This window comes from Brachycentrus maculatus, unplaced genomic scaffold (genome assembly GCF_059751285.1).
Source record: "Brachycentrus maculatus isolate JH-2025_06_01 unplaced genomic scaffold, ASM5975128v1 h1tg000117l, whole genome shotgun sequence".
Lineage (NCBI taxonomy): Eukaryota > Metazoa > Arthropoda > Insecta > Trichoptera > Brachycentridae > Brachycentrus > Brachycentrus maculatus.
Genome location: NW_028280870.1, coordinates 1,145,354 through 1,166,290, shown reverse-complemented (window position 1 = coordinate 1,166,290; position 20,937 = coordinate 1,145,354). Strand labels below are relative to the sequence as shown.

The 20,937-nt window shown below is 32.6% G+C and overlaps 2 non-coding genes across 2 annotated transcripts; both read right to left on the bottom strand.

Moving 5' to 3' along the window:
• Positions 1–13,950: 13,950 nt before the first annotated feature.
• LOC148309802 (5S ribosomal RNA) lies at positions 13,951–14,070 on the bottom strand. The gene has a single exon (XR_015837492.1). It is a non-coding gene; the product is annotated as a 5S ribosomal RNA (ribosomal RNA).
• Positions 14,071–14,680: 610 nt separating this feature from the next.
• On the bottom strand, positions 14,681–14,753 carry TRNAN-GUU (transfer RNA asparagine (anticodon GUU)). The gene has a single exon. It is a non-coding gene; the product is annotated as a tRNA-Asn (tRNA).
• Positions 14,754–20,937: the final 6,184 nt, after the last annotated feature.

Here is a 20,937-nt window from a genome sequence, read left to right as displayed (position 1 = left end):
TAGGTCAGAAACAGAGTTAGAGGTATCCACGCCTAATGATGTCCCTATTGTGGATATTGTATTAGTTATATGAATAAACGAAAGTTTCGCAATAGTTTGAATGTGTCTAAATGCTTATTCACAAATCTGGGCTTCTCAACTTGGGAGTTATTTTTATGAGTTCCGAAATTTCATTAGTTTGGTTGTCAATGATAGGTGGAATTTTTAATGTAACACGTGTACAACCGAGAACTCACATATGAAAGAACGTGTCAATTATAAGATATATACATATCGCTCACTCCTTTCAAGAACGTCATAAATCAAAAAACTTGATTTTTCAGGAGAACGTTTTTAAAGTTTGAAAATATAATACAATGTATTAAAAATAAATATCAAGCCACTTGCTCAACTTTTTACTGTGCAACAGATGTTTTTAGGTAAAACTTGAAGGATTTTTTCTCCATTTGAAAAATATTGAGTAAATTTAAAAAATAATTAAACAATACCTTTTCTTCAAAATGCAAAAACAACACTTTCTGCTCTGTAGCTGGTAAATATTATGTTAAAAATGTGCCTCTTTTGCTGGGATATAGTAAATTTTTTGGGCATTCCGAAAACATACACAACTGAAAATTGACGAATTTTGATTTATGACGTTTTTGAAAGGAGTGAGCGATATGTTATGTATGAGTACCAAAATTCAAAGTCATGTTGAAAAAACTCCAAAGTGGAGAAACCCTGTTTTGTGAATAAGAATTTCGACACCCAAAATATTGTGAATAAAATAACTGTTCAAATTATAAGCTGCATAAAAAATTAAATTCATGTTTTCATGCGGTTTGTAGTAGGTATTTAAAATAGTTAGGATATTGAATATATTTAAATAAAAGGATCTTCGCTCAATAAAATCTCACTCAAATGAACCATAGAAACTGCCCGATCTCACACTCATGCTCATATATGAGTCCCAAAAATTTCAGTTGTGTGGTTGTCAATCATGAGTAGAATAGTGAATGTTACACGTGAACAAAGTGATCACTAAAATCATCCTTTGACAAATCGTAAGCCCTGTAATTACCCAGACTTCCACTTTCTTCTTCATCTTTGTTAAGATATCAATAAAAAAATCAAAGCTTGTTTAGTTTTGCATCAGCATCAGAGTATTAAATTCACCTACGAGTGGTCATACTCGAATTAAAATATTCAAACGTTTGATATACAAGAGTCCAAATTACACACAAATCTGTGCCTTTCATTAGCCTATCTACAGATAAAAAAATTCAAGTGAATCCATTTACAAAAAAAAGAATAAATATATCCATTAACAACATTTTGAGTGTGTCCAAATAGTTGTTCACAAATCTGGATTATCTCCAATTACAGGAGTTTGAGTGATTCAAAAACAATGTTTCTAAAATTGGTAGAAATATCGTAGTCATACAGGAGAAAGTGACCAAGTGCATTTTTTACAAAAACGTATTCATTGACTGTTTGATATCTTACTAGCTTAATCTTGCCCTAAAAAATATCCCAAAGGATTTTAAACTTGTAAGTATATTATATTGACTTGTTAAAATTACTAACTGCATTGATGTTTATTTTCTTGCCAAGCAAAAGTGACTTAAATGGCCCTCCTGAACATTTTACGTTGTGTTAGTTGGTCACTTTCTCCTGTACGACTACGATATATAGAACTTCCAAGAATTTGAGTAGTGTGGTTGTCAATAATGGGTAGAATTGGTGAGTGTTGCACGTGTGTAAAGTGATCACTTAAACCAATCTATGACGGTCGTCAGCCCCGTAAATACCCAGACTTCCATATTCTTCTTCATCTTTGATGAGATGTCAAAAAATAATATAAAATATATCCATTTTTAAGTCAATTTCTTCACAAAACTCTGTTTCATTTTTGGATGATACTTATTTCATTTTTTAAATCGCATTTTTAAAGTTTTTAGAAGGTAAAAATATTCACTCAGTATTTTCGTCTGCCTGTCTTGGTACAGAATTCTCAGTTATAGAAGTAGTTGAAAGTTCTATTACCAGCAAAAGTTTTCACGAGCTTTCCTTTAAAAAAGCTTAATTTAACTGTCGAAACTATTGGAAATTTATATAACAAATGGTAGCAGACTTTTCAACCAGTGGACCAGCACTAACGGACAGAATATTAAACCCAGTTTGTGTTTCACAATTGTAACCTGCGCATGGATTGAAGAAATAAATATATATTTATTGAGTTGGCGGTTAATTTGTAGATCTCCATTTTAACTAATGTATTAATTGTTGAATCAAACACAGATTTTTTGAGTCCACTCCTTCGTCGCCTACCCTTTCAAGAACGTCATAAATCAAAGAACTTGATTTTTCAGCAGAACGTTTTTAAAGTTTAAAAATAAAACAAAATGTATTAAAAATAAATATCAAAACACAACATGCAATAAAATACAACATAGCTTAATGATCTACATATTTTAAACCTACTCACCTCCATTATCCATATATGAATAGCACTTTATACTTAGATTTATTTTTTAATGTTTTTAATGAAGCAAATTGTACAAATTTTTTGTATTTTAATCAAAGTTCTTTTTTTATCAAAAAAGGTATATTTTATGTTTTATTTGATTTTTTGTGGTTCTAGGTACGTTAATTGTGATTTATGTTCTTTTTCTTTTTTAAAACTACATAAATTATATAAATTATATACAATTTTGATTATGTACCCACACACGTTCATATTTCATTTGTTTAATGGATTCGTCATAAAGTACAGGTATACATTTATACCATATATAATATACGGAGTTTTACGTCGTAAATTTCACAAAGCTGAAAAATAATTAATGTTACAATTGACACTGCGCGGATAATTCAATACCAAGTGACGTCATTAATCCTTTATGGCGTCATAAATGCGTGCAATCAAAATCATTTTGTCAAACAAATATTATACTCCGTTAACACAATATTTCGTTGATGAAAATTGTAGATGTATAATTAGTTGTCTAGCTAATAATAATGGACCACGTGACGCCATTGAGCAATCAAATCATTATTAATTACAGAAATTGTTATTCCACGACGGAAGTAATCACGTTACAAACGGCGTTATTCAAAATGTTCACTACATGTTACGTTGGTGGATTTAGCACGATTTTAATATTTTAATTATCAGGACCCATCCGTCATCGGATCCGTGATAGTTCATAAGGAACTGTCACAGGAGGTGGTTTCATACATGATAAAAAAAATAGTGAAGGTCATTGATACTATAAACCAAGCTAAGACAAAAATACAGAACCCTCTTCTAGTGGAACGGAAGGTCTGTTGACGACAGTCAACAGTCTGAGGAGTTTTACGAGGTTTCCTCCCACCAATGAGCAAATACTGAAAACTTCCTGATTGGCACACACTAGATTATCCATCCTGTTCCCAACACAGATTAAAATAAAACATTTTTTTGTTGGAAGAAATAAAAATCCATTTAATGATCTATAAACCTTGTACGTAATAAGCAAGATAAATAATAATAGCAAGTACCATGTATCAAATTGTGGTAGAGTGGGTTCTATCGAGTACTTTGACTCAAGAGTCCGCTACACTAATCACTAGATCACAACTCGACATGCCTTAGAGGGCACGCGAGGTTTTATACCCGCACTCGTATAAGCCTATGTAAGCTGTACGAGGTATTGATATTGAGTACGATTCCCTGGGGATATTATTCTATATTCCATCTTAATAATAACAGAAATCTCCATCGTCCGCAACATAACATTTTGTAAGCATTTCCTTATTTTCTGTTTAAGAAATGTGATACCGAGAAAAATACAAACAAAATAAAAACAAACTACTAAAACGGAGATAAAAGACACCATGAGAGGAAAAAGTTTTTCCAAAAAACTTTGAAATGAGTTTTTTCGGCTATTGGAAATCGAACGTTCTCCTACAAGTCTTGAAAAGTTTAGCGTTTGACCTTTATAGTACCTACGGAAGGTACCAAATAAATAGATACCTATTTAGTGTCATAAAAAGCATGAGATGAACGAATAATAAAAGCCTATATCATTTTTTTTTAATATGATTTGTATGACATATTTGTTTTCTGTTTGGAATATCGTAGAGTATCTATTCCACAAAATAAATACGAGTAGCATTTATTTTTTTACCTCAACAAAAGCATTAATAGGAATATTGAAAAAATAATAGAAGAACCTTAAAAGTTACAATAGCATGAATGTGAAAGAGGCGAAGAATGTTTCGAAAGACAGAGCGGTGTGGCGTTCTACTCTCACGGCATGATGGTTAGGTTAGGTAAGGTTGTGCATCAATTTTAATTCAACAATTTGAACTTGTGTGTGTAGATATATATATATATATATATATATATATATATATATATATATATATATATATATATATATATATATATATATATATATATATATATATATATATATATATATATATATATATATATAAATATATATAAACATACATGAAGTTGGCAAAAGGAGGATAGCAGTAGAGAAAATAAGGCAATGCTGAGTTAAGCATTATCTATATAATTACGAAAAGTTTTTTTTTAAGATGATTTGGGCATGTGAATCGAATGAGTGAAGAAAAAACAGTTTAACAATTTTTTGAGGCGACTGTAATTGGAAATAGAAGCAGAGGAAGAGATAGGAAAACTTGGCATGATCAAGTGTTTCAAAAACTTGAAAGTAGGCACGTCAAGAGCCGGAATAATCGGCGGGTATGTATGAGGAGACGCATGAATGTGAAATGTGACGAAGATTGTTTGCAAAGGCAGATTGGTGTGGCTTTCTATTCTTTCTGCCCTCCGGTGAATCGAGTATGAGGCGTTATTTTATAAGGTAAATTTGAAAACTTTAAATTAATTTCTTAGAATCACCTTAAGATGAAATTTCTCATCGTTTTATATTCATTGCAAGTATTTCAAGGCAGGAAGCAAATCATGGTGGAATAAATTTTATATTCCCAGTAAAGGGAAACCCCTGTTAAGCTCACGCGACTTGCATCTTAATCATACCCAAAATGGAAATAAATTAGGAAATTATTGAAAGAAAACACCGAACCAAATTTGGGTGATGGACTTTTATATATCGCTCACTCCTTTCAAGAACGTCATAAATCAAAAATCGTCAATTTTCAGTTGTGCATGTTTTCGGAATGCCCAGAAAATGTACTATATACCAGCAAAAGCGGCATATTTTTAGCTTAATATTTACCCGCTACAGGGCAGAAAGTGTTGTTTTTGCATTTTGAAGAAAAGGTATTGTTAAATATATTTTTTAAATATTTTAAATATTTTTCAAATGGAGAAAAACCCTTCAGGTTTTACCTAAAAAATCTGTTGCACAGTAAAAAGTTCAATAAGTGGCTTGATATTTATTTTTAATACATTGTATTATATTTTTAATCTTTAAAAACGCTTTTATGTATTAATTTTAAATCAAACACAGATTTTTTGAGTCTACTAAGTTGTATTTTATTAACAAAAAACACATAAAAAATTATATTGTGACCATTGTTTCGCCTTGTTAGGGCATTATCAAACGAATGTTTGACATTCGTTTGACATTCGTTTGATAATGCCCTAACAAGGCGAAACAATTGTCACAATATAATTTTTTATGTGTTTTTTGTTAATAAAATACAACTTAGTAGACTCAAAAAATCTGTGTTTGACTTAAAATTAATACATAAATTAAAATGGAGTTCTACAAATTAAACGCCAAGTCAATAAATAAAAATTTAAAAACGCTCTCCTAAAAAATCAAGTTTTTTATTTATGACGTTCTTGAAAGGAGTAAGCGATATGTCTTTTTATGTCCAAGAAGTTTATTAATTTATTAAACTTCTTGTACATAAAAAGTGCACATTGGCGACCTAATTATTACGAAACAATATCTTCCAACCACAAACAAACTAGTAATATATGTTACGTTTTGTTCCTTTTACATCTGTTGTAAATAAGACGGAAAATAGTGCCTATACACTTACATATTATGTGAAATGGAAAGAAAAAACATTTAAGCAACCAAAAACGATACCAAATGTCTCAAACGAATTCAATTTCTTAAAGAAATGGAAATAAGGGTGTTTATAGGGTATGCAACCTGTCATTAGCTGGTTTAAGAGATTACTTGATTCATTGTGCAAAATTGATGATTAAACATCCTTTCCTAACATCTAAAATATATCTCGATAGCAATCGCTCGTGGGTAAAATTTAATATTATTAATATAAAAAATATCTCTACATTTTTAACTATTTATGTATTTTAAAATAACTACTAAGTGGGGAAACCTATATTTGTGAAAAAGGATTTGAACACATCCAAAATGTTGTTAAAATAATAATTATTGAAAATAATCTGTAGTGCAAAATAAATTCAAAGTGTGTTACAATATACCGCATTAAGCGATATTAAAAAACAAAATGAAATGTCGAAAGGATTTCAAGAGAGGAATTTTTGAATAATAAGAAAACAAAAATCATCCTATATCATATTCTAAACCCTAAATAAACTCAGAAAATCAATTATGGCGTTAAATTTCTTTGTCTGTTTCACAGACAAAAATCATCGTTCTTCGTTAATTAAATCAATTTTAATGAACACCACTCCAACTCGTTGAAAATTAATAAATCTAAGAATAGGGAGGAAAATATATTGATTGCCAATTATCAAACAGAAACAACTCAAAAGTCTGCCTTGTAAAGTGTAACAAAAGTTTTGAGATAAAAAAGGTTTAATTTCAGAATTTTACTTTTGTTTAAAGTTTGATACATCTCGATATTTTGCGGTATTTATTTTCAAATAGTATCTATCAGTAGGCTATTTTCGATTGTGTTTTACCAGTCTACATTTCATTCCGAAAAAAGTTTGAGGTTTTTTTGACAAGTTGTAAAGCATAACTTACCATTACGCCGCAGGGGTAGGCAGAGATAATGGAACGCCACACCGCTCTGTCTTGGCAAACATCTTCGCCTCTTCCACATTTTCCCATAAATACCCGTCAATTATTTCGACTTCTGACCTAACCACTTTCAAGTATTTGAAATACTTGTTCAAACCAAGTTTTCCTCGGTCTCCATCTGCTTCTATTACCAACCACATTCGCCTCATAAATTTGTTTTACATATCTTTCCTCACTCATTCGCTCTACATGTCCAAACCATCTCAATTTACCTTTCTCAATTGCATTCTTTCCTTATATCACCATTCGAACATCTATCACATGTTTTGTCGCACATTCGTCTAAGAGATCACATTTCGACTGCATTTAGTCAACTTTCATTCTTCTTTTGCTAACTCTATGCTTCACTTTTTCCATACAATAGTGTTGGAACCAGGACACCAAAAACATAATATCTATATCATTTTGAGTGTGTCCAAAATCTGGATTATCTCCAATTACAGGAGTTATTTTCATATTATTTTTTGACATCTTATCAAAGATGAAGAAGAATACGGAAGTCTGGGCATTTACTGGGCTGAAGACCGTCATAGGCTAGTTTAAGTGATCACTTTACACACGTGTAAAATTCATTAATTGTACCCATTATTTGTAAATAATGGGTAGAATTGGTGAATGTTACACGTGTGTAAAGTGATCACTTAAATCAGCCTATGACGATCGTCAGCCCCGTAAATGCCCAGACTTCCATATTCTTCTTCATCTTTGATAAGATGTCAAAAAATAATAAAATATCCATACTTTTATTTATGTTTTTGAGCGGTTATTTACTAATATTACTAATATTTTTGTATAAAAATATGGTAAAGTGTTATGTATAAAAAATAAGTAAAAATGACTAACCATAAAGTCAATACTTTAAATATGAATAATACTTAGAGCATTATATCTGTTTAAAATAAGAATACAGATATCATTTTCTTTACTTAACTAAATCACCAGTAGTAAAGTAGGCATATAAAACTCACCCCAAATAGAAAGTAAAGAAAACGCCTCAGTCATCTTGAAGAAGTTGGGAAAATAAAACAACTGTCAGAGTGTTAATGATGATCAAAAAACTTAAAATATGAAATAGAAGTAGCCTCGGGCGCTGGTTATTCGATTTGCGCGGGAATTCGTTCCGTGTCATAAATTTCCCGGGAAAAAAGTGGGGAAACGAGTCGGTAAAGAGGGAAACTTCAGAAACTTTGAAACTGTGGAAATATATCCAGAGTCGTTACAGCTTGGAGATATGGTGGAGTGCTTTTAGCAACAGAACCTTCCTGCAGTTTAAGCAGATTACGAAATTGGTACTGCGGGAACTGAAACTGAAAATATAATATTGGAAATGGAAATACACAATTTCAGATGTTCCTTCTATAAAGAGCTTTATAGAAAGAGCATCTTTAAACGACGGCAAAACACAAGGTTTTGATAAAATCGTGTTTCGCACTAAAATATTTTTGAAATTTAACCTTTTGTTATCGAGGTAGCGCGCCGAAAAATCGGCTCTCCATATTCTTAAATGCAATAATCACACAACATTTTGAAACATGCAATTATTTTTAAATTATCCATTTTTAGTCAATGTTTTATCGATTTTGCGAATTCGGATTTGAAAAAGACAATTTAAAATGGTGTGTTTGCTGTTAGGAAAATAAGGAAAAGTTTTTTGGGCAATGTTATATTTTGGAGTTAGTCAAGCTCGTAGTAAGTGTTTATTAGAAGTACATATCCGCCTTGGCAATTCAACATGAAGCAATATCTGTTATGCCTAATTAATGTGAGATTATCATCAGTTGAAGATATTATTACCATTTTAAAATGACTTTATTTCTAGTAAACTGACCTTTATAAAGAGGTAAAATGACTTTATTTCTAGTAAACTGACCTTTATAATAATAAAAAAATTGTTGAAATTGTGATTGATATAGTTTTCGAAGCACCGAATTCAATTAGCTTTTAAGTTTCTACGTTGAATACGTAATGACCATAATATCGACGTACGAGTAGACAGCTTTTATTAGAACTCAAAGTGCATTAGTTCCTTGCGCAATAAGCTCGTAGCGAAGCACTTTAACGGAATTGCTTGATATTTAATTCAGAACAATTATTATTGCGCCGGCGTTGGGATAATTTCATTATCACCTATGTTAAATTGTAATTGCATTTCCTGCTCGAGCGTCATAAGTTTTCAATTTACAATTCCATCCAATTACATTAATCAACAACATTATCTAAAAACTTTACCATGTTGCGGGTGTAACTAGAGCTGTTTTTTTATTACGCCAAAACTAAACTATTTCAAAGTTAGATTCATTTAGACACGAAACTTGTACACATAATATTTGGTCAGTGTTATGCAAGACAACAATCTGATGACAAAATCGAGCCTACCACACACTGCTGATACAAGATTTTCACTTTAAATTTGTCTAGTGACAATACAAGCGTTTTTTGGGATATTTTGCTTGGAGTTGTTTGTACTTGACGATTTTCGGCCACCATTTTAGGGTCCACCTATTTGTGGTGCTGAAGTCTTCTTCTTCTTCTTCTTCTTCTTCTTCTTTATGTAGATCCTAGGGATCTGTTTGTGCCTCCGCATGTCGCTCTTGGGATGTCGACTCCCAGCTGTCTTTCCATCTTTTCGGAGGTCTGCCTGGGGGTCTGCGTCCTTCAGGGTTGCCTTGGAGGGCGATACGTGGAAGTCTGTCTTCTGACATTCTGTTTATATGTTCTTTCCAGTATAGTCTTCGTTGTCGTCCCCACCTCACGATATCCTCCGTCTTACACATGCTTCGAATGTCGGTATTTTTTACTCGGTCTCGCAATGTGTTTCCGGTTATGGATCGGAGATTCTTCATTTCGGAGGTTCAAAGTCGAAATTTTGTTCTGGAAGTATCTGCTCTTGCCTCAATCCCATAAGTGGCTATTGGTCGAACACATGTTTTATATATGTTCATTTTACTTTCTATTTTCATGTGTTTGTTCCTCCACAACGAGTCTCTGAGGCATCCCGATACAACTGCAGCCTTGTTTATTTGTTTCTGAGTACCACCATATAGATCACCAAAATCAAATATAATAAAACCCTCTTCTTATTGTTTATGATATTGTAATTCACCCTTAAATATTATTTTTTACCCGATTATATTTATTTTATTTAATTTAATATGTTTTATTTTTTATAGCCGTTCAGTTACTGTCAGAGATCCATTTAAGTCATATTGGCCTTTTGGAAGTTAATATAACCATCGCTGTCAATATTCTTGTAAAAAAAAACTAACTTACCAACCGTCACGCCATTTTGCCGCAGGGGTAGATAGAGAGAATAGAAACCCACACCAAGTATTTGAAATATTTGGGTAGTTGATCATGCCGAGTTTGATCATAACTTCTTATAATAATCTTGTAATATATTTTATTAATCGAGCTAAGGAACTCATCGATCTACCTAGAATTTCGGTCTACCCCTGCGGAGAAGCGGCGTGATGGTTAGTTAGTTAGATTAGTTGGCTATGTGATTTGGTAATATAACACTTCACCTTATCATTCATCGATAATTTTTAGTGGTATTACACAAAGTGAACGATAAATGATAAGCAGAGTGTTAGTTAAAAATAGAAATAAAAATTGAGCTGTTCATTCTGCCACCTGACTACGGATAAGAGAACGAGTATTATTCATATTAAAAGTAGAAACCGGTAGGTAGATGAAGCCGCATATATATTATATAACCCATATTTGTTATAGCGCGCTTTCAGGCGTAGTCGTACATGCCTGCGATGGAAATTGTTAGGTAGTTTTCCGATTAGATGTGTTAAAATATGGATCCTGGGGGTGTTGTTTCATCCCCTTCCTCCTGTCTTTCATCCCCCGACCACCGTTCTTACCATTTACCATTCAGGTGGGATTCTCCTGCGAAAACTACACCCAGAGTCTCAACTTTACTAGCGAGGTACGATCAAAAAGAATAATAAATAATAAAAAATCTGTTAAAAAATAAAACATTGGGACATTAAACTTTACGATTTATCAAGTGATTTCCAACTATTTTTTTGAAAATATAAATATTTAACAATAAAATATTCTTCGCGAAATTTACAAGTTCAACTGTCAATGTGCTAAATGCACCAATGAAGAATACTAACTTGTTAAATATAATTTTTACCTATTTATAGATTTGGCGTTTAATTTGTAGAACTCCATTTTGATTTAATGTCAAAAATCAAACACTGATTTGTCGAGTTTACTAAGTTGTATTTTTTTGTTAAAAAACACAATTGACAATTGTTTCGCCTAGTTATGACATTTTCCAACGAATGTCGTTTCTCGACAATTGTCACAAAAAAATGTGTATTTTAACAACAAAATACAACTTTGACTCAAAAAATCAGTGTTTGATTTAACATTTAATATATAATTTTTACCTCTTGACTAACATTTCAAGGAATACATTTCAAATATTATATTATGAGTCTTTTTTTAAATCGTACTATCGATAAGAATTTATTCAATTGTTTAAGAAAACGGTTAAACAAATAAATTATCGACCTTTAAGCAAAACTCAGTCAACTCTGCTGGCGAATTCTATATCAAGTTATTATATTATGTAAATTCACATAATTTTAAATCTTAGTAAACACCACTATTTCTCATAATAATCATTTTCAAGCACCCTGATACGGTGTTTAAAAATAATGTGGAATGCAGTGAAACATGTATCCTTTTTAGGAATAGAGGTTTTTACCTATGGTTTATTATAGATGATTTTCTAAAATGCACTTTTTGCGGTAAAGAAATTAAATCGCTAAGTTTTGAGTCGTTCCTCGTCTCTCACATTATGATATTGTATAAATTCACATCAGAGCCATAACTGTTTACCTTTACTGTAGCACTAATCGACTTTGTAACTGCAAGTGCAGTGGAAGAGGTCAATAAAGTCACAGAATTATATAAATGTGGATGCGAAGGGGTAGGAAATCTTTGGTTACTAGGCATTTTGAAAATTAAATGATTTCTTTCAGCAATTGACTCCCATTAAAGGGCCAGGATATTTATATTATAAAATTGTGTTTTGTGAAAGAAATAAAAGTTGCATACATCCAAAGAATCGGCTAAATAAAAGCTTTCTCGATTAAACATTGAACAGAACAAAGACTTTTGTGAACTCATATGTACTGTGTTATGAGATTGATCATATATCCAAAGGAGTTCCAAAAATTTGAACAGTGTGGTTGTCAATCATGGGTAGAATGGTGAATGTTGCACGTGTGTAAAGTGATCACTTAACCACCCTTTGGCAGTTCAAAAGCCCTGTTAATACCCAGACTTCCATACTCTTTTTCGTCTATGTTGAGATATCAATAACAAAAAAATATTACTTTATTAAGTATTTTTTCACTAATACTCGATGGTTTGTTTTTAAAAAACTAAGGTTAGATGTAGATAATAAATCTTAACAGTCTTGTATTTATGTATGCACTATAAATGGACTATTTCGATAGTTTTCAGCTCCGTTATTTCACAAGAATTTCAAAAGATGGCGTTTACAAACGCGTTGAGAATAAGCAAAATAAAATATTTTAATGAAAAGGTTACCGACGACTTGTCTACAATCTATTATGGAGAAAACATGGCATGGATGGTTTTAATAACATAAATAAATCTGTTTTGTTCTGATTTTTCGTCAAAAAAATAATGGTCAATTTAGCAAACCATGCTCAGCGTTATTTAGAATGCTGGTACTTTTATTCGCATAATTGACAGTATGATAAAGTGTATTGAATTAAAATTAATTTGAAATCATTTGAATGGTGACCATGAAAATCTACATTCATATTTAGAATATTTTATGATTTTTCATGTTAGTTATACATAAGAATTCTGATATGTATGTACCAACATTTTTTTTACATTATATCGACCTCAAACGACTCTTACCTACATATAATGTAGTAACAATTGTAGCAGCTACACAAGTTAGTACGTATACGGACATGCAACCTCGGCTGTCCTAGCTATTTACTATTTCCTTCTCAATTTCTTTACCCATATGGCAAAATTGTCACCTTCACTTTTGCCAGGTGTATCCCATCGAATATATCACCAATGCAGTAAGTATCTTTTATGCATAACTGCGTATTAATAACCGATAAATACAATAAACCCCTTTCTTGGAATTACAGTGAAAAGAAAATGCGTTAAGTCCGTTGTGCACATAACATTAACACTACTGGACTTTAAAGCCCAAAAAGATAGCAATTTTAAAATCTGTTGTCGATTAGCATTGTAAGAAGATTAGTGATCCTGAAAGTAAAATTAAATAACTGTTGTCTTTTCTCCTAATATAAGTAAATTTATGTACACTTTGAAGTTATACTATCTATATGGAATCTTATCCCTGCTGAATGTTTACTTCACCCCTCAGTCCCTATAGACTCGTTATTTAAATACAAGAATTCTCTTTTATTGTTCTATAACAATGGTTTTTGGGCTGAATTACAAGGGCTGTAAACACAAGGATTCAATAGTTACGAATAAAAATACTTAAATGTTACATCAAAGACGTTACCATTTTTTTAGTATTACAAAACATCTACGAGATTTGTTCTTTGGTAAATTAATACATAGAAAAACATCATCACAAAATGAACTTTTGCTTTTATTTCTTACGTCTTATGAAGCACCTACCTTTATTACATACCTACCTTTAAAAAAAACATATACAATTAACCTCTTCTACAACGTTGAGATAAGTCCCGCGTAATCGGAGAGAACCTCATAGGAGTATATGTTTTTAAATTGTATTTTAATTCAATAATGACTCATTTCCGTCAATTCAGCTGGTTAAAATGTAAAAATACAATTTAAAACATTAAGCTCCTTATAATATTCTCTCCGATAACGCAGTACCTACCTATCTCAACGTTATGAGTGGTTTACTGAATATGAATAAAAGTAATGGGTGGGCAAAAAAAGCGTGGGCCAACGGGCACGCGGTGTTCCCAAGCGGTCACCCATCCAAGTACTGACCGCGCCCAATGTTGCTTAACTTCGGTGATCGGACGAGAACCGGTGCATTCAACATGGTATGGTCGTTGGCGCCGGGGTTGTTTTGTTGTATATTTAAGTACTTTCTCAAGTTTTGCATACTTTTGCCTCAGAAAAAAAATTGGATGGGAATTTTCACGATTTTCTGAACCCAAATGTGTTTCTGTTGTCAAAAAGGCGTACAAACAAAATAGTACGTATGTCATAAATACGCTCGGCTCAAATCTGAAACAGAAAATTGCGGACACCGTAAAATGTACATCATTAGATATTTCCTTTTATTTTATATTATTTTTTGAGATCTCATCAAAGATGAAGAAGAATATGGAAGTCTGGGCATTTACGGGGCTGACGACCGTCATAGGCTGGTTTAAGTGATTTATTTTATTTATGTTGACAATACTAACAAGCTAATAAGTTCTATGGATTAATAATAATAATAATAAATTTGGATAACTTATTTAGCGCCATTTCGTAAAAAAATACCTCAAGGGCGCTTCACGGTGACACATTAACATCGACGTTGCACCTTCTCCAATGTACCACTTATTATGTTATCTTACTTGTGGGTCAGTCAGTCCATTTGTTTTTTTTTTAATACATTTATTCCTTTTTCACCATAAAAAATTAACAGATGATTTTTTAAAAAGCAAAAAGAAAATCGCCCCCGGGTGGGCTCGAACCACCAACCTTTCGGTTAACAGCCGAACGCGCTGCCCATTGCGCCACGGAGGCGGACGCGCTCGCTTTCAAAAATACAGTATATAAATTAAGACCAACGTTGTATAACAATTATAAGTGAGATAAAAAAATCTTCATAATGATAACAGCCTCATTTTTTTTCGTTCCAGGTTCTTACCTAAAACAGATAATAAATCGTGATATATTTATTTTTTGACATAATGTAAGAAATACTTTTTAATGCCATCTAGCGGTAAAAATATCAATTAGAAAAAACGATACCTATATACGTAAGATATTGTATATAGTTTTATTGGTTTTAATGTTTTGTTTCACTCAATGCACTAAATCTAACGATTTACAAGTCATGTTGTAGGAAATTGTACAAGGAAGGAGAGAAGTTGAAAGAAATTATAATATATCAAATAAATATATTTTATATCAAATTTTCAAACTAGCAAAAAATATTTACCACACGCATCTATCATATCGGACCGAAGGCATACATGCACTAACATTTAACGAAGACAAAAATATAATTATGAAGATATGAAAGTATATTTCGTAGTCATACAGGAGAAAGTAACCAAGTGCATTTTTTACAAAAACGTAATCATTGACTATTTATAATCTTACCAGCTTAATATTGCCCTGAATAAAATCCTAAAGGACTTGAAACTTGTAAGTATAATATGTATACGTTAAATATAATATAAGTTAAAAATGACGAATGAACGATGTTTATTTTCTTGCAAAGCAAAATTGACTTAAATGGCCCTCCTTCTAATTTTACGTTTTGTCAGTTGGTCACTTTATCCTGTACGACTACGATTTATTTGTTCCTAAAAAATAAATAAGTATCTACATTTTTATTATTTTGAGAAATAAAAAGACTTTGTTTTTTTTATACACTCACATTTTTATTAAGAACCAACTAGTTTCGGCAACAACCTGTTGCCCTCTTCAGGGTTTATTTTATGACTATCATTAATTGTCATGACTTGTTTATTAAGTACAGTAGAATATTTAATAATGTTGTAGAATTATAATAATATACTTACATGTATTTTATTTATTGTTTCGGCATTAACTTTGTGGTAAGACATGTTACAATGATTAAAGAAAACACTTGTTTTTTACCACTTGAGTTATATTATAAACTACATGTTTCAGAAGTTAAACTTCCATCATTCAGGTCTGAATAGTAACTAAAATATAAAATATAAAATTGTTCTATAAATAAGGAGAGGGGAAAGTTAGGGGGAGGGTGTTAGTCAAGGGGCGGAGTTTGAAAACAAAGGAAAAATGGAAAGCAAAGGTGAAGAATTTTGAAACAATATATTATTTAAAAATTATCATTAGAATTTAGGTTTTTTTGGATTTCTAAATTTTCAAGATAATTCATAATTTGGCCTTTATATGGAACAAGGTGTAATAATTTTAATTTATGAGAGTGAAATGAGTATAATAGATACTAATCGAAGTTTAACTTTTGAAACATGTAGTCTATAATAAAAGTCAAGTGGTAAAAAAACAAGTGTTTTCTTTAATCATTATAATATACATGGTTGTGTATATCTTCAGACGCTCTTTTGTCAATCTGGATCCTGCTAACTCTGAGCAGTTATTGACATGGTTTACTCCTAGAGTAGCTAAGGGTTTACATTTGCACAGCTGGTAAGAGGTAACACAAACTATCCTTATCCTAGTCTCACCTTTTGCCTTTCAGTTAGCTCCGTCGGAGGGGCGGTTTATGTGGTGCTGTGTGCGGCCACTGGGTAGTCTACTTGCGCCCCTAATACGGAGGCTTTAGATCTTGGCACGGACTTTGTAGGATGTGCTCTCGACTATATAGGGTGACAAGATAAATATCTTAAACCGCTGAGAGAACGAACAAACTTTCAACAGTGTGACAATATTGTATAAACGCTAAAATCTTCTTCTTCCTTAAACCCTTATCCGCACCCCAATGGTGCATAGGGCACTGCATCGTATAAATACAGTGTTATACCCTCGATACGGGAAAACTCAGTAAGGGAACATTATTATACATAATTTCCAATTATGTGTATGATTAAATATGAATAAATAATTTTTTAGTACATTATTTTTTTTACATCTCAACATAGATGATGAAGAAAAAATAAGGAAGTCTAGGCATTTACAGGGCTTACGTTCGTCATAAGCTGGTTTAATCATTTTACACATGTAATATTCACCAATTCTACCCATGATTGACAACCACACTAGTTTTGGAACTCCTACATATGTCATTAATCTCATGACACTGTACATGTGAATTTTCACTAGTGCCATCTATGGTTGAATTGGGAAAGCTTTTATTTAGCAGAGACCCTTGAAACTCTACATATATTGATCAAACTCGTAACACACATGCACAGTAAACATCTTCTTCTACTTACCCTTATTCACACCCAATGGTGCATAGGGCACTGCATCGTATTGACGCAGTGTCATCCTGATCGTTACTTACATAAAGGCAAGGTGATCACTCCTGCGCTTCAGGGACCAGTCTAGGGCAATATTAAATAACACAGTATACACACAATTTTTAATCGTTAACCTGGGTCCTCCCGTCGGGCCTGTTGGCTTATCCCTGGTCACGTGGGCGGCACTCACGAGGGACTGCCGCCCTTAATCAAACAGGGGCGGGAAAACCATTCCCGCCGCCGTGTCGCCGCCCTGCAGATTGATTCTTGATATCGCATAAATCACTGTTCAGTTGTACGAAACCCCCATTTAAAAATCCCCCCGCTATGAGAAACAGCTGTCCCGCGTATAAAACCTGACAGTTGAATCATAAAATCGTACCTTTTCACATCACGAATGTGTTTTATGTACGAATCTAGGGGTTTTACGTTCGCAGAGTCGATAAAACTTACTTAATGAAGGTTGAAAATAGCGTTATGCACACAACACATTTTTATACGTTATGCACACATTATTTGGAATTTCTGAATTTCTGAGTATATTGTCTTCAGCATGTGGGACTATCTATGAGTGGGCGTGTGGCAGAACATACCAATTTTGGACTTAATAATTCGAGCACACTCTGCGCCCTCCGTGTCCTCTTCATCTTCTTCTTCTTTTTAATGGCTTTTCACCCGACTTGGGTGTTATAGCCAGTGTCGAGTAATTTTTTTACTGACACTTTTTACATTTTACTTTTGAGTGTTAGTATTCCTGTTAGTGGGGTAAGTTTTATTAGCAATGTTAGTTTGTTTCGAGTTATTTTAGTGAGTTATTATACACCTTTACAAATTTATACAATTAATTTTAACATATTTACAAATTATTTTTTATATAAGTTTGTTAGGGGAGGTTAAGGTGTTAGTGGAAATGGAACGTTTATGCTGGAGAGGTCTGAAAGGAAGCTCGGGTAGCCATCATTCAACGGCCACCCAAAGAACATGTGATCTGGCTCCGAGTCCTCGTCATTTCTGGTGTTCCGGTAGCCGCGCGCAGAGACCTCGTGAACACCATTCACGTAGCTTCTTCATCCGTCTCTGTTTCTCGTGACTCCCAGTCACCATCAATCTCCGCCAACCTCAACGTGGCCACCAGTTCATCCTTGTACCTTCTGTACTACTAATCGCTTTTGTCTTCATCAACCCACGACTTCACCAACTACACTGGTTCCGCTTTCCCGAAAGGGCTGAATATGAATTTTGTCAACTCATGTTGAAATCAATACATAAGATGGCTCCTGAGTATCTAAAAGAGCTGTGCATTCCTGTCGAATTTACGTCTACAACAACTACTATGGGTAAAGTGATCTTACCAACTCGCAACCAGCGCACTAAATTAGGAGAACGTACCTTTGCTGTTGCGGACCGATGGCGTGGAATGCTCTTCCTCCAGTAGCTAGAAACAGTGATTGTGAGATGATCTAAACTGATGGTGCCACAGTCAACCATACTTACAAATCTATTGAATTGCTACTAACATGTAAAAGGGAACCATGACCATTGCGAATATAAAACTTTTTTTAAAAAATGCAGTATTGTCAATAATCGGCAGAGCGGTGAACGTTACACAAGTGTACAAAGTAATCACTTCATTCAGTCAAATGCCAGATAATAAGCCCTGGGATCCTCAGGCTTTCATCTTCTTTCGTATAAAAAAATTATGTTTTACATAAAAGTATAGACACCTTTAATATTTATTTATTCGTTCTCACACACATTCCATGCGTACATTTTACTAACAAATTTCCTCGTTAAGTAGGTACTTGAACGTTTATTAGCATATATGTATATTCGTGCATATATATATAATACATCACACATGCGAGTACGTATTAGTGTATGTAGATTATGTTCGCGAACCGATCAATGAAACGAGATCCTTTGGTAGTATTTTAGTCCTCTCTCATCTTTGTTCCATTAGGATCGATATCATATTTCATGAGACTTGTGAAAGGGCACTTACCTAAATACATGCAACATCATAAGAGTACCTGCATGTTGAAAAATCAATTGTTTAAACTTGAACAAAAGAATTTGTGCTTGAACTTGGTCCAATAGGCTTATAACTAGGGCGAGCTTCGATAGATTTGAAGGGCCTGCTAAAAATTCTAATTGGACGTTTTACAAACCAAATTGGACTCCTTACAAATTAAATTAAACCTTTAACAAATGAAATTGGACCAGTTACACAAATAATGGATATAATTTTGTTTTTATAAAAAAGCTAGAATTTTTCACAACACATTCTAATATACTCTTCTCTTCTCCTTCTACTTCTTATTCTTCTTCTTCTCGTTCTTCTTCTTATCGTACTTCTTCTTCTTTAGCTAGGACTGTCCTGTTATTCTCGGAGTTTGCTCCTGGGAGGTGTAAGACCAGCTGTCTTTCTTTGGAAATACAAACATACTTATGATTCAAAATAGTATTAAAAATCATGTCTGAAAACTTCAGTACACATCGCGCACAGATTATGACAGCGCGCCGCGCAGGCTTGTCAACATGACGACTATCGCACTTGCTAGCCGTAAGTATAAAAGCTATGGGCATTTGCCCACTTAATACTTATTTATGCTAACGGTATATGTAGTACTAATATGTCTTACCATAATGTCCGTAACGACGAAACCCGGTCACTGGTCAAATAAAATAAAAGTGGAAAAAACTGTTATAGTTGCTGTTTTATTACATTGAAAATTGTAAAATGCTTATATTCTTAATTTTTTTCTCTTTTTTGAGACTATATTAGGTTAAAATAATAAAAAATGTATTTAAAAAAAACTCCACCGACAAGACACACAAGGTGGCTTGGTGGGTCTCTGCAAAAAAAAAGTTCTAAATTTGTATTAATTGTGAATTAAATAAATGTAAGTATACAAATAAAAAAATAATAAATAAATAAAATAATAATAATAAAAAAAAACCTAAAAATATTTTCTGTTGTCGTTTAAAATATTTTCGATACTTTTCATGTTTTTGACTCGTCACAATAAACAAGACTTGTTACAAAGTATCGCATTTCAAACCACGAAAAACAATTAATATTTTCATATCGTTCTCTGTATACAAGAGAATAAAACGAGTTACTAGTTTGTTGCTAAGAAATTAAATTATTTATTGACCTTCCGTCGTTAACATCGCAATACAAAAAAGAGCAACAAAGATGTCGATAGCTATAAAATACAATTTTTACTGTGGCACAGGGCTGCTTCAACAATAAAAGTTGCCATGAATATCCGAGTGAGCTTGCCATATAAATCTCTTATCCATTGCGTTTCGCTTTATCTCAGTTTATTCTCCTTTAATGCATCAGGGCCGCTTGACACAACGGGATATTTAAAAAAAATAATGTTAAAACAATTAATGGTATTTACTAAGTAAACTTAGTAAATACCACTATTTCTTAAAATCTACTGTGACACGTGTTTCGATGCATTCCGCATCATTTTCAAACACCGTATGTAAAGCTAATTCTAAATTTTAGAGTTGGGTCCTTGGGACGTTGAAGGTTGAAGAGGGGGTAGTAGCTGTTTCTTATTTTTATTTATTTATTTTTATTTCTTATCAGTGGGAACATAGGCAATAGGGGGAGGCTTTAGTCATTGTCATATTGTTAATTGTGTGTTTATTGTTATTTATATTTTTATGAATTTCTATTGTTTCAAAATGTTGCAGTTTATGGTTTTCGTATTAATTATTTTTAGGATTTCTACGTTATTGTGGAATTCCGAATAATTATTATTATACTACCT